The 14,519-nt window shown below is 39.0% G+C and overlaps 1 protein-coding gene across 1 annotated transcript in view; it reads left to right on the forward strand.

The window, feature by feature from the left end:
- The window catches only part of KCTD16 (potassium channel tetramerization domain containing 16), a 296,606-nt gene that overhangs the window by 192,037 nt on the left and 90,050 nt on the right, over positions 1–14,519 (forward strand). The window lies entirely within an intron of this gene.

The following is a 14,519-nucleotide window of genomic DNA, read 5'->3' on the forward strand; positions in this document are numbered from 1 at the left end:
TGGTGTGGAGGTGGGGGAGAGGTATGTTAGAGCTGTAGGAAAAACCTGTGGTGAAAAGTAATACAAGAACTTAACAGCTAAGAATTCCAGACACAGGAGTGAAATGAGACTGTTGTGTATGTGGATAAATCAATATGCAGTCAAGTAAAAAATACATATATATGCCAAATCTAGTTCTTTGCTTTGTCGGATCATTAAGTGGTTTATAGGATTTAAGTCAATCTTTTTTTAAAAATTTCTTTGATAACACATCTGAGCCTTTATAAGCTCTTATTCTGCTGAAAATTTGTATCTAGCTCATCACAGAGTGGTTTTAATTTCTGTAGTGAAGTTAGAGAAATAGTTATTTTGTTTCAGATGTGTGCAGATATGCTACAGTTGATTTGCAGTGTTTTTTTCTTTTTAACAGCTTCAGAATCCGACTTTACTGGCTGTGTCATTTCTATGCCTTTGTTGCTTTCATGTATAAATTAAATAAGATGTTTTAAGTGCATTAGAAAGAATCATCCCACATGTGTCATAGATGGCAGCTTAACTTCATGAGGTTTAGCACTTGTCAAGGCCACGGAATAGACTTGTGTTTTTAAATTATGCAAGTAAACAGCTAATGTCTCAGGCATAGATTGAGCTGGACCAATGTATTATTTGGCCTATTCTCTCCGCTTCACTGCGTATAGACACATGATTGCTTTGTCTTAAATGACTTTTTACAATGCATTGACCCTAAACTAACATTCATCATAGGAAAAGATGCAAGCGTCTATAAAATGGGATTTTGCTGTATTAATTGTGGGCTTTCTCTTAGGTGCCTAGCTTCAGAGTGAATATTCATTTACCACCCAGGGAGAGAGGGCTACACACTTTGGGTATTGCCAGAAGAACTTTCTGCCCTTAGTATGTTTTGTCCTCTGAAGTAGATTCGGTTTAACATGAAATGTTCAAGACAGTTATATGACTTTTACCCCTACCTAACCATGCTTTCTCTCCTGCCCATTAGTTTTTCCCATTTTTATGACTACCCTGTGACTGCACTCCACAGGCATTTCCACTGATGACAAGACAGTCACAGGAAGGAGGCTCTTTTGTCTTTTAGGCTGTGTTTACACATTGGATTGGACTTCGGATGAGAACTGGGGAATTAATAAATAAAGATATTTTTCATGTCTTGGAAGAAGAGGGACTTAATCTGAGACGGGTTTGGAATTGTAATGAGAGGAATTTAGGTGTTCGGGAAGTAAGCTTTGTGACCATAAGAACCATGAGAGAACAGAGCACATTACTGAGGGAGGCTTTGGAAGATACTGTTGGAGGATATCGTTAAGGACATCGTCATGAGAGATTAGAGACCAGGAGTTCATTAGGGGGACCTGGGACATGCTACAGTCCTAAATACTGTTATTTTATTTTCAAAGATAATACTGTTGATGATTTTTCAGATAGATTTCTTTGTAGAGGCATGACAGAAAATACCAATGTGGGATTATTCACTCTTCCTTTTAAAGTTCCACAAAGATAACGCCTACAAAATGCACCAAATAAGATTACCCATGCTTTTTCCCCTATGGTTAGTGTCTGATACTGAGAATTTTAGCTAGAGTGAATCAGGGGTTGTAGCTTCAGATCCTCATCACTACATCACTGCCTTCAGAAATATGCCAAGGAAGTTGTGTTCAAATCAAACAAAGTGTAGCTAAAAGAGTAAACCAACTATCCAAGTGTTTTCAACACTTACATGTACTATGTCATATAAGTTGTCTATATATTTAATTTTTCTTGTTTTCTTCACATACAAATTCTATGCCCCAGCAGTGTGCCAGTTTCATGCACACATGCATTTGTGAGTGTGGTGTCCTCTGCCTAGAATACCGTTCACCGTAATACAGAATTCACCTTTAAAACCCAGCTCAGACATCAGCAACTCTGGGAAGGCTCCCTGTATCCCATGCCCCTCTCCTTTGACATCATATTTAGAGTCCTCTTACTGAGCTTACTGTAGGTGGTTGCTCAATACACATGTATTGCATGAATGAATATTGAGTAGATATGTAGCCTTTCTCCCATATTATACTGTGAACTACAAGAAAATTGGGAATTTATTTTTTTCATATCCACATATCCAGCTGCTAACACCATGCCCAACGTATAGCGGATACGTGATAGCCAAGTGGTGAATGGATACATATTTATTCATGGGGAGACAAAGCATCTCTGTATCCAGAGCAAGACCCTCCATGTTCATGTTTTTCAAGGTGACGTCTACTTGGTTCAAGAAAATAAGACTCGGGCTTCCCTGGTGGTGCAGTGGTTGAGAGTCCGCCTGCCGATGCAGGGGACACGGGTTCGTGCCCCGGTCCGGGAGGATCCCACATGCCGCGGAGCAGCTGGGCCCATGAGCCATGGCCGCTGAGCCTGCGCGTCCGGAGCCTGTGCTCCGCAACGGGAGAGGCCACAGCAGTGAGAGGCCCGCGTACCGCAAAAAAAAAAAAAAAAAAAAGACTGATAATAAAGTCACCGCTTAGTTCTCACATGGCTCTGTCCAACTCGTGCATATCTTGCACACTATTCTTTTCTACTATAAGCACCCAAAATGCTCTGGTTGGCAGCATCAGATTGTCTTCCCACCGTACTCTGATAAATTCACTGCTACCCTCACCCTTCCTTCCTATTACCTCTGCAGAGAAGCAGAACCCTTCAAATTCACTTTCCGTACGTCAGTGGAGCCATTTCACCTTCCCTGGTGTCTCACAAATAAGTTTGCGAAAAGCAGAAGAAATCACAGTTGATGAGAACCTGGGGACTCTCCTAAATGATAAATGAGGATTTAGAAAATTGCCCACCTTAACTGTAAACTGCACTTGCTGCGCAAGTTGAGGAATTAAACTGCCATCTTCCATCTCATGGAGCTGAGATTTCTCTGCAGTCAGAGCTGCTGTCATGACCTTTCGTCTCACATTTTGTTGAGTTATTCACTCCCCAGCTCAGCTTCTTTTATTTGAAATATTCAGATCTGCCGTTTTTCATGGGATGGATTACTTGTTTTCTCCCTAGCTTTTTCTCATGCCATTGAACTGCATCATGTGTTAATAAAGTTTTTTACTGTGCTAAATTGCTTTGTTTCTGTAGCTGATTTGAAGGCAAAAAGGCCCTAGAGGGTGAAGGGGAAAAAAAAAAAGAAACAATTGTAAAGTAATTAGAATGATTACAGCAGCTGAAAACACTGTTTTCCTGAAACTGCAATGTTTTCTTAGGAGATTTTGTTTTTGTTTTTGTTTTACAATAGCCCATGAGGCTCCAGGATCAGTACTTGCCAAGCGAATGGTGGCTGGTAGATTTTCATCATAGAGCTGAATGAGAGTCACACATTAGAAATTTCCAGATGTGTCATGGTGACCACCCTAGGGTTGTCTTGCTCATCTTATATTTGGTTCCAGTTATATCATCTGCCTTCAAGACCAACTGAGCCTGAAGCTTAGCAGCAGTTCTGAAGGGTGTGAAACACTGGGTTACGAACCAGTATTATGATAAATATGTAAAAATCTATTCATTAAAAATGGTGAGTTGTAGACATCTCTTTGATCAGAAAAACGAAAATAGTAAATGTGGCAGCTATGAATTGACAGTTATGAAAAGATGATTTCTCCTAGTGAAGTATTAGTCCTTCTGCAGTGGGAGAAATAACACTTTTTCCTCCCAGAGTTTGATTTTCAAGCAGAGTAGTAGCCAATAAAATGGGAGAGGGCTTAGGATGGAGAGTTTATATGGTTCACAGCCTTCTCTCATGATCCCCCATGAACAGGTAGCATCTGCTGGCTCATTTCAAACCTTTGCACAATGGGTATCCATCATTTCCTTGCAATGGACATACAAATTTTAGGCCCTTTTCAGCATCCTTGCAGGCATGAAAAGCTGGTAAGGAGGCAAAAGTAAGGCTTCAGAACTGGAGGCTGAGGAAGAGGGTGGGAAAGGAGATGGGCCAGCCCATGCTTGAAATCCTTCCTCTCTTGTCTCCATCAAACATCTGTTGGAAACAGCAGCACTAGCTGCATTACTTCTGAACATACTAATACCTCACAATGACGTTTTCAACATAGGTCTATTTTCCAAGTAACTTTAAAATAAAATTCCACTCGGAATGTACATCTTCCAATGTATATTTCCCACTTTGCTATCATCTTAACACAAAATGTATTGAACATAATTTATCCTTTTTCTAATGACTGAAGTTGGGTTTTACAAACATCCAGTAATTCTGTGGGCATTACTATTATTTGCAGTGTTATTTATTTAGTGTGGAGACTGAATGCTACTAAACTAATGGATTTTTATAGTAACTGTAGCCAATTTTTCAAAGGGTTGTATTTCTGGCTTCCAGTTTATGCTTTCTAATGATGGTCACTTGATGACTCTTTAAAGCTTTTGGATGGATAAATAATCAGATGTGTAAAATAAGGTGACATTTTAAGTGACAGTCAATATAACTGTTGGATGGACTCTTTCATGGAACAAAGTGCAGACATTTTGGTGTCTATGTCGGCTATTTAAAAGCTCATTCCATTTTGAATTCATTGCTGAAAGCCTGACATTCCAGTAAGTGGGGCATTATAGTTTGTGTTTTGGCTAAAGGGGATGTTGTCTGCAGCTGGGAACAAACAATCAGCAAGCTCATGAATCATGACTCCCTTCACAGTTCATTGTGAAATAATAATACATGGGCTTAAAACCATTTGCCTTGATTATAGCTGTCACTAAAGGGAAATGTTGATTGAGGCCATAACCTTTCAATAAAATATAAGGCACACAAATTCAGAAAAATATTTTCATTTACTCATAGGTACTGATGACTGTAGTGAAGACAATATATTGCATTATATCAACAAATCATTGAAATATAAATGTAATGAGGTACATGACATTTGTATTTGTTACTTTTCTATATTTAGTTTTGAATAGTCTTCATTAATATGCTTAGAGTTAAGCCATACAGATTTAGTTTTTTTGTTTGTTTGTTTGTTTCCTTTGCATCCACTTCTGCTTCTTCTGTGTGCAGCTCCCTGTTCTTGTTTGGGATATTATTCCACCTTCACTGACAATGGGTGGAAAGGACCAAGTATAATCCTCTTTCTTCCATATTAAATCTCTATTTTTTCCTCCAGACATCTGCTTCATGCCACTCCATCACTATAAAATGATTTCCGCTGATTCCCATTCTCACAGTACAAAATATGACCACCATAAGGTCTCAGGTTCATGTATTAATTGTCCAGCCACCCAGAAGAGACTGAATCAACTCCTGACCCCAATCCCAAATTTGCAAGCATATAAATCTCTGGACCATTCAGCTGTTCCATGAGTAGTACTCATTGCACTGAAATGTTGCTCCCACTCAAATCATGTAAGAGTATGTGTGGTACATTTGGGGGGGGTGGTTAGGGACAGGTTTCCCCAAAGGGGAAGTGGTTCCCCAAAAGTGGGATGTCCACCACTTCCTATGTGGGCCTAATAGGGACTCATAGTGACATTTGTTTTAAAAAGGCATGCAGGTTGTCTTTAAAAAATTTCACATGCCATCTACTCTTCATTAAAAATATTGGTGGAGAGTGAGGCTGAGCTACCTAGTAATCACTGTTTGGGATTCTAAATATTGTTCTTATAAGGTTTTCACATCATCTAGCTGCCACTGAGAGATAGAACCCTAGAAATGTGTACAGACAGAAAATGATAAAATGGGTATGTCTACTGGACTGGCAGAAAAGCTCAGTTAAGAGCAAGGCAAATACATTTTAATCTCTTCTCTTCTGCAGAGCTGAATAACTGTTGACTTTCCCTCTCAGCTGATTGTAAAAGGCCCTCTGAATTTAGTGTGTGTAGGATGGGCACCGCACATATTCTGAATGGCAGTTCCGCCACTGAAGCACTCCAGCTGCATTGTAACCAATCCCAGTCAACCCCAAATACCTTCACGAAGTTAGTGGCAAGAGGAATTTCTTGAGCATTTATTTCTGGAGATTTCTAGGCATTGTAAAAAGACTAGTGATTGGTGATTTGAGATTGATGTAGTACTTCTTATTGTTCTTAGGTAGTTATTGACCCCTCTGTGGTAGGGCTATGGTGCTGTGGTCACATTTGTTCTCTTTCATTTACATGACTTCTTACTTTGACTCTGTATTTGCTCATATGACTCTGTAGTCCATTGGAAATGCTCAATACACATTTACTAAATGAATGAATATGTGTGTTTACAAAAGGAAGATATCTCCATTTTTAATATCTTCCAGATTTTTAGCTTAATACAGTGCTTGTAAGAATGTTCAGTTATTACATAGTGGATGAAGGAAGAAAGGAATAAAAGTAGACACTTTCAAAGTGCTTTTGAAGCTTTATTTGGGGGAAAAAAACCCAAAAAAAACCTCCTGCCATTCCTCAAAGAATTAGAACTAATCACAGGAACTCAGACTACATTGATTTGAATGAATTAATGCACAGGAGAGTACTTGATAAGCTGTAAAGGGGTATGATTGTTATCACAAAAGACAATACCAGGCTCATCTCAACTAAAATAGCTTACATTTGTAGAGTCCGTTACTGTTGCAAAGCACTTTCACATGTAGTATCCCTATCAGTTTTCTGAACAACCTCTTGAGGGTGCTATTTTGTTCTCTCCATGTTACAGGTGAAGCAACAGGTTCATTGAGAGAAAATCATTGGTTTGAGGTCACATACTTAATAGTGAAGTCAAGGTTCAAGCTCTGTTTTTCTGAATCTAAGTCTGAACTCCTTCCTCTATTGTAGAACAAATATCCCAGGGTAATAATCTACTGTTTTAATGAGTAATGGTGCTTCTTATTTATTCAAAGTTTAAAGAAAGAATTGGGTACTCCTTTGCTTTATCAGAAAGGAAGTCATCCAACCCACAGGTTTTGCAATTACATCTGAGCCCTGGGCTAGGCATGGAGGTCTGTGGTGAGAGCTGAGGTATCAAAGAGTTTAGGAGTGTGAGAATTTCTGTCAGTCACATGAATGCCTGTGTAGGTGTAGCTTAAAAGGAGATTTCTTTACTTCTTGAAACATGACCCAGCAATAGCTTTGCCACCAGGTGGACACAACTCTTCAGCCTAAGAGTCTGTCATACAGAGTGAAGTAAGTCAGAAAGAGAAAAACAAATATCGTATATTAACGCATATATGTGGAATCTAGAAAAATGGTATAGATGATCTTATTGGCAAAGCAGAAATAGAGACACAGACATAGAGAACAAATGTATGGACACCAAGGGGGGAAGGGGGGTGGGATGAATTGGGAGATGGGGATTGACATATATATACTATTGATAGTAAAATAGATAACTAATGAGAACCTACTGTATAGCACAGGGAACTCAGTGTTCTGTGGGGACCTAAATGGGAAGGAAATAGAAAAACAAGGGGATATATGTATACGTTTAGCTGATTCATTTTGCTCTACAGTAGAAACTAACACAACATTGTAAAGCAACTATACCCCAATAAAAATTAAAAAAACAAACAACTCTTCAGCCCAGCCTATAAGCAATAGGTATTTTAGCAATGACCCTATACATTAGGAATTCATTAGTGACTCCTCTCCCTTTATTTAACCAATCAGCAATCCTGATGTCAGAGAGGTTTAATAACTCACCTAAGGACACAATGCTAGTAAGCAGCAAAGCTAGCATTTCTACTCTCCATTAATTGTTATCACTTTTTTTAGGTCAAATATTACATAGAACACATTATTTATTATTAATCAGGAAAAGAAAATAAGCCACATTTCAACTCTAGAGCAAGCCTTTAAAATAAATGAACTTCTTATGTATCATTGCTTTCTTTTCATTACTAATCTTTACCTCTTCCTTTATTAATTCACTCTGAATATTATCTGGGATTTAATTTAATTTAATACCCTTTCTTGAGATTGTTATCCTCAACTTTAGTCTTATTTGAGAGTTGGATACCATAGAATATCCAGCATTTAATACAGAAGAAAACTTTCATTTTAACCCTAGAACTGTAATTTATGCAGTCTCAGCTCTCCACGAAAACCTTAGGTAGGTTTACATTTTCAGCCTTCATGGTTTGGAGTAGAATGGAATTGTTTCTCAGCTATTTATTTAGCCTCTTACTCCATCTCTTCTTCCCAGCCACACTGAGAAGCAGCAGCATGGGGAAAGTATTTATTTATTCAACAAATAATTATTGAATACCCACAATGTTTGGGATGTACTGTTCAAGACACAGTGACCTAAACAAAGACCTTGTTCTCATGAAATTTTCATTCTGGTAAATAAAATAGATAAGAGTATATGCATATATATGTGTGTGAATGTGTGTGTTTATACATGAGTGTTTGAAGGATAGTAAATGCTGTAGAGATGAAGAAAGCTAGGTAAGAGTGATGAGGAATAGTAGATGTAGGTGGGTATTCTATACAGGAAGTCATGGAGGACCTCTGAGAGCTGTGGGAAGTTAGCCTCTGAGGGTAGCTTCCTTTCCTCCTTCCCAACAGGCACGTTACCTCTGGAGTTGCCTATTGCAGCAGACTAAGAGGGTCCCAGGGTAAATGGACATTTCTGCTCTGCGAACAAGTCATTAGAAATAAATGATTGCCAAAGGCAGAAATCATCAAGTAAGAAACAACCAGAAAAATTGTAAGAAATATGTACAGGGTGTGATGTATAGATATGCTTATAAAAATCTCTTGATTGTATCAAGCTGCCTTTTCTGTTGGTTATGAAAGTTTTAAGTTCAGAAGTGATTTGATCCTTTCCCTGCTTGAGAGAAAGAAAAGTTAGTTTCTCTTTCTTCTAAAGGTCTTGGTGATTGCTGGAACAGTGACCTAATTAAAATTGGATTCTAGAATGTAGATTATCTGTGGATGTGTATCATCTTCTATAGAACCTCTTGAGGATATTCATTACATAATCCCATATTTTAAAAATTCTTTTGTCATGACTAATGAGTCTTATCATTTATCTCTGAAGCAAGTGGCTACACATATTTAATATTTTATGTGGCTCTTTCATATAGATGTGAATGGAATCATAGTCAATCTAACTATTTAGTACATTTTTCTGTGTGTGTTAAGTTATCGTGGCTATCTGCCCAGCCAGGTGGATTTCCTTGTTTCTAATGCAGCACTACCTAACACTGATTATTAAATCTCCTTTTTGAGAACAAGGAGAAGCATGTATTTGGGGCCCCATGTGGCAGAAGCTGGAAATGGTGACATGTTCAAAAGAAAAAGGGAAAGGTTGGAGTCGGAACCCACAGGGAGAAGGGAGAGAGGACAAGAGAGTCTAGCTCCAATTAGTGTTGGAAGGGTCTGTGCACGGCAGTTGGAAGTGCAGCTCATTTTACAGTGGCTAAAAATTAGGTCATTAAATCATAAAATAAACTCACAAGAAGAGCTCAAACAGGCTATAAGACTGTTTTTCACAAACCAGGATTGAGTTGATCAGTCACGACTAGGACGTAATTGTGACATTTATCTTCTGTGTTTCTAGTTCTCTTTTTTTCCTCTTCTTTCTCTCCGTTGTTGTTTTTTCCTTTTGTTCCAAGGTGGCTGGTGCCTTTATGAGCTTCGTCTTACCCTCTACACTCAACAATTACTGCTCATTTTCTCCCTCCATCTTCTCCCATGGGATTCCACCCAGACCTACCCTGTATTTGTACTATAATCCTTACGCTCATTAAAGCATAAGCCTCCTGACTCCATTCCCAGCTGATCTGGTGTATTGTATCATGCATAACCTCTGGGATATAGTAGGTGCTCAAAATATACTTCTTGAATAAATGTGGTCATAGCTTAATAGGTGACCCCTACCAAATACCACAGGTACTTTGGAAAGACTCCTTAGAAACATGCCGTGGCATGATCTAAAGTTGGAGCTTTCAAGGTCCTTAGTGATATCATGGAGAAATGTATTATAAAGCTGAGCCCTCAATGAAGTTCTTCATTTGCCCAATCATTTCCTTTGGGCAGAGATTCTGAAATGCATAGTGAGACTGAACATCATCCTCTGCATATCTATTCAGAATCTGACCCAGGTGTTATATTAATAATTTACCTTTCATTAACACTATCCTGACATGAATACTTCTAAGGTTGACCTTCTTGAATTAAGAGACAGGATGGCATGTGGAAAGTGAAGCAGATGTACAGTCAGAAGTGTCTCATTCACCTTCTGGCTCTGCCCCTTACTAGCAGTATGATACTGGGCGAGTCTCTTCATTTCTCCCAGCTTCTATTTTCTCATTGGAAAATGGTCACTCCGCTAACTGACCTACCTATGGTAGATCGGAAGGATCATTGTCATACTGGATGTACATCTTCTTTACAAACTCTGAAGTGTAGACAAAGATGTAAAGCCATGTTCAATTCTAACATTTGGATTTCACTTTAAGTCCCAGATTAATGGCTTTCTGCTACACATGTTTCAACTGACTTGTTCATCTTTATTAGTCGTTAGGGGTAGAATTGTGTGGAAGTTACTTATTCATGTGGTAGTTGAGTGCCTAGTGAATGGCAGGTAGTGTACTAAGTGCTATGTATAGTTAGTGAAAGCAAAACCACATCATCTTTTCCTTTATGGAATTTATAGATGGAGGAAGATATTAAATAAACACATAAATAACTATATAATTATAAATTTATAATTAAAAGCATGTGAGTTGCTATGGAGTAAAAACTATAAGGTCTGTGAGAGGGAGAGGCTGGAGAGTGAAAGCTTGATGTTGAAGTAATGACTAGGAGTAAAGCCAAGTCATGAATGGAAGAAGGATGCAGAGGGAATAACACATAGACCAAGCTTCATAAATTCAGAAAAGGTAAAGAAAACCAATGTGCCTATGAGTGAGGTGGGTGGTGAAAGTGCTTTGACTGGGTCAAATAGTGGATAGAAGGGTGAGGTCATATATGTGGGTGGGGGTTAGATCATGCAAAGCCTTATAACCCATGGTTGAGATGCTCTATCTTATTGTAAGTTCACTGAGAGCCACTAAAGGGTATTAAAGCGTGAAACTGATAGGGCTACTAGATTTATGTTTTTTTAAAAAGGCTTCAGTCTCTGGATGTTGTGTGAATAGATTAAAGGTGAATCTATGTGGAAACAGATAGACTAGCAAAGAGTTCACTGCAGTATCCGGGCAGGAAGTGGGGATGATTGTGGTTGTCCTGGTGCTGCTTATCACGTGTTCCTGGTTCTACTTTTTCTGAGAACACAGGAAATTTCATTCCTCAACTCCTTTTAAAGTTAGGTTATGAACTTTTTAAAACTTTGGTCAATGAGATTGAAAAGTAACTTGTCACTTCTGGACAGAAAATTTAAGAACAGACTGTGGTTTTCTGTGTTCCCTTTCTTCCTCCTTGATGTTCCTGGAAACACACATTCATAAAGAGCTTCCATCCATGTGGGCCCCTGAATCACTATGATTAACAGAGCCCCCCCTGCTGAGCAACATGGATATAGTATGAGGAAAGAGTATACCTTTGTTGGGTAGGAGCCACTGAATTTTGGGGGTTGTTTGTTACTGCAGCAGCAAGTGTCTTGACCGGTCCTATGCTTACACATAAGCATACTAATTAATGTTCAAATAATCTTTGCATTTTTACAAATACGTTGATACTATAACGAATGACCCTTTTGAATTCTGTTGATAGAATTATAGCTCATCTTTGTTGAATTTGCTTTATATTCTGATTCAGAGCAATATTCTTATAACATTAATTAGTGAAATATATCAATATCCTAGCCTTTTAAGAAGTACATTTTCAATACTTTTGTAGTTGTTTTAGTTACCTCCTTTTATGTGTTATCATTTGTAGATCATTAAAAACAGAGCTAGAGTTGAACAGCAAAGCATACAGGCGGTTTGAATTGGTATATTCTCTAATTTGTTTTTTTAGTGGTGAATTTGTATGTTTCTCTATGTGAATATTATTAAGACTCTTGTGAGATGCTTTTTATTCCTGTGTCATTCCTACTCAACCTAGGCAACACATATAATTTTGAAGATTCAAATATCTGTTCTTAGTCTCATGTGATTAATGTGTGTGTATACATACATATATACATACATGTACGTATAGACATACATATTTATGTATGTGTGTGTGTATATATAAAATATATCTATATATAAAATATATAGATGTATTTAGGTATGTATATATAAAAGCCAAGTTGATTCTTCCTTGCCACCTGCGTGCCTATTTTTCACCCACGTACCCACCCATGCTATAGGAGAGAGTAGGCTGCATATTTAAAGCATCAGCCCATTCCCTAGCAACCTGCATTCTGCAGTTTAAATGGCTTGCAGGCTGCAGCAGGAACAGGAAGAGTTAATTGCCTGCTTTATTTTGTTGGGAGAGGCAGCTTTCATTTCACATTGATTTTCTGCATTCTCTGTGCCAATTTGTGACAGCTTGTTTCACAGCCCCACATTTGTTTAAAGCTTTCTAACAGACTGATTCTATTTTTTTTCCCCCCATGAGTTTTTTGGGGTTTTTTTTAACTTAGGAGAACATGGCTTTGCACGTGGTCAGGAACCCAGATAAGCCTCTCTCTCTGGAGACTGTGATTGGCAGCTCCCCCTGTTGTGCAGATGTGAAATGAGGAAAGCTAATTTTCCCATCGACTTTCTAGTTTCTATTACTATCTGTCATTTCACATTGGTGTTCCTTACAGCCATCTACTTGCCAGATGGAAATCTGCCTACTCACTGGGTGTCTATTTTCTGCCACTCATGGATCATGACAATGTCAGACAATATGTCAGTAAACTCCCTTCAATATCCTTTTTTGCACTGGATAGATTGGTGACATTATGTAAAATGCTTGCTATTGGTAGGTAACTACCTACATGTCATATGTGAGCAAAGAAAAGCCAAGGCCAGAAAATCCAGGTTCCTTGAGAAAAATTGCCCATGGTAACAGAAGAGATGGATGGTGTTGGCAACACAAACGAATCATTTTGTAGCCATAGCTGTTCTCCAAAAACTGAACGGGGTTGACTAATGACCCATGTGAACAAGTAAAGTGTTGGGCTAACACTAGAACTTCCTATTCTTCACGAGAGGACAACTCAGAGCTGGAAACCAGGCTTGGCTTGAACCACTAGTTCTCGAAGTGTGGTCCTGGACCAGAAACATCATCATCACCTGGGAATTCATTAGAAATGCACATTCTCAGGCCCCACCCAGTCCTACTGACTCAGAATATCTGGGTATGGGGCCCAGAAATCTGTGTTTTAAGAAGCCTCCCGGCTGATTCTGATGTTTGCTAAAGTTTGAGAACCAGTGATTTAAACTAAAGTGGTTATGGGAATATTATTTAATTGGGTTGAAAACCCAGATAGTTGCTTCAGTTATCTATTTATTTTTTCATGTATGGGATGGGGAGAGGAAGTTTCTGGAGCTGATATATTGAATCAAATAACATGGAATGTAATCAAAATGCAAGTTTATTTTCATTTTCCAAGCTTCCTTTAAAATTTATTCACTGAAAGAGGGTCTTCCCTGCCTTGAGTGGAAAACTCCTGGAGGCCTTTTCCAGGCATTCTGAGGCAATAAAAGTCTCATGGACACTTTAAGGGCAAATAGGCCTCAATGCAGTCCTCTCTCCACCCCAGCTGGGCTGGCTGCAGGGGGAACCCCTTGCAGGCTTCTTTGTTCTTCCTCATTCACACCCTCCCTACTCAGTACTTCTTTTCCCTGCTTACAGCCTTATATTCTGGCAATTCCCTTCACAGTAATCTCCCTGGTGGAGTCTTAGTGCCCTCCTAGGTAGTCCATTTGGGCAGAATTCAAGCAGTTCTAGGCTGGCTTTCTCTTCCCAACATGGTGCTAATCTAGCTGTGGTCAAGTAGACTGACCTCAACGCAGCAGCCACTCTCCAGGCTCTGCCACCTGAGATGTCTGTCAGCATCTAGACCAGGTGGCAGTAAACTATGGCCCATGAGCCAGCTCTGGCCTGTTGCCCTTTTTTTAAAATAAAGTTTTGTTGGGGACTTCCCTGGTGGTCCAGTGGTAAAGAATCTGCCTTCCAATGCTAAGGGACACGGGTTAAATCCCTGGTCAGGGAACTAAGGTCCCACATGCTGCAGGGCAACTAAGTCCTCGCGCCACAATTTGTGAGCCCGCACACCGCAGCTAGAGAGAAGTCCACATACCACAATGAAAGATCCCACCTGCTGCAACTAAGACCTGACACAGCCAAGAATAAAATAAATAAATAAAATTAAAAAAAAAACAACGTTTTAAAAAAAAAAAAAAGTTTTGTTGGAACACAGTCACATCCATTCTTCTATGTATAGTCCATGATTGCTTTTGCACTACAACATAGTACAGATTACATGGATCTCAAAACCTAATATTTACAGTCTCTTTGCAAAAAATGTTTGCCAACCCTGTTCTAGATTTCTGGGGGTGGGAGAGGGGAGAAAGGGGAAGGAAACAGGAGGAGGTAATGGGAAGTCAGTCCCCTTTGCCTCTGAAACTCCAGGGATT

Source organism: Mesoplodon bidens (assembly GCF_964165515.1).
Source record: "Mesoplodon bidens genome assembly, chromosome: 4".
Taxonomy (NCBI): domain Eukaryota; kingdom Metazoa; phylum Chordata; class Mammalia; order Artiodactyla; family Ziphiidae; genus Mesoplodon; species Mesoplodon bidens.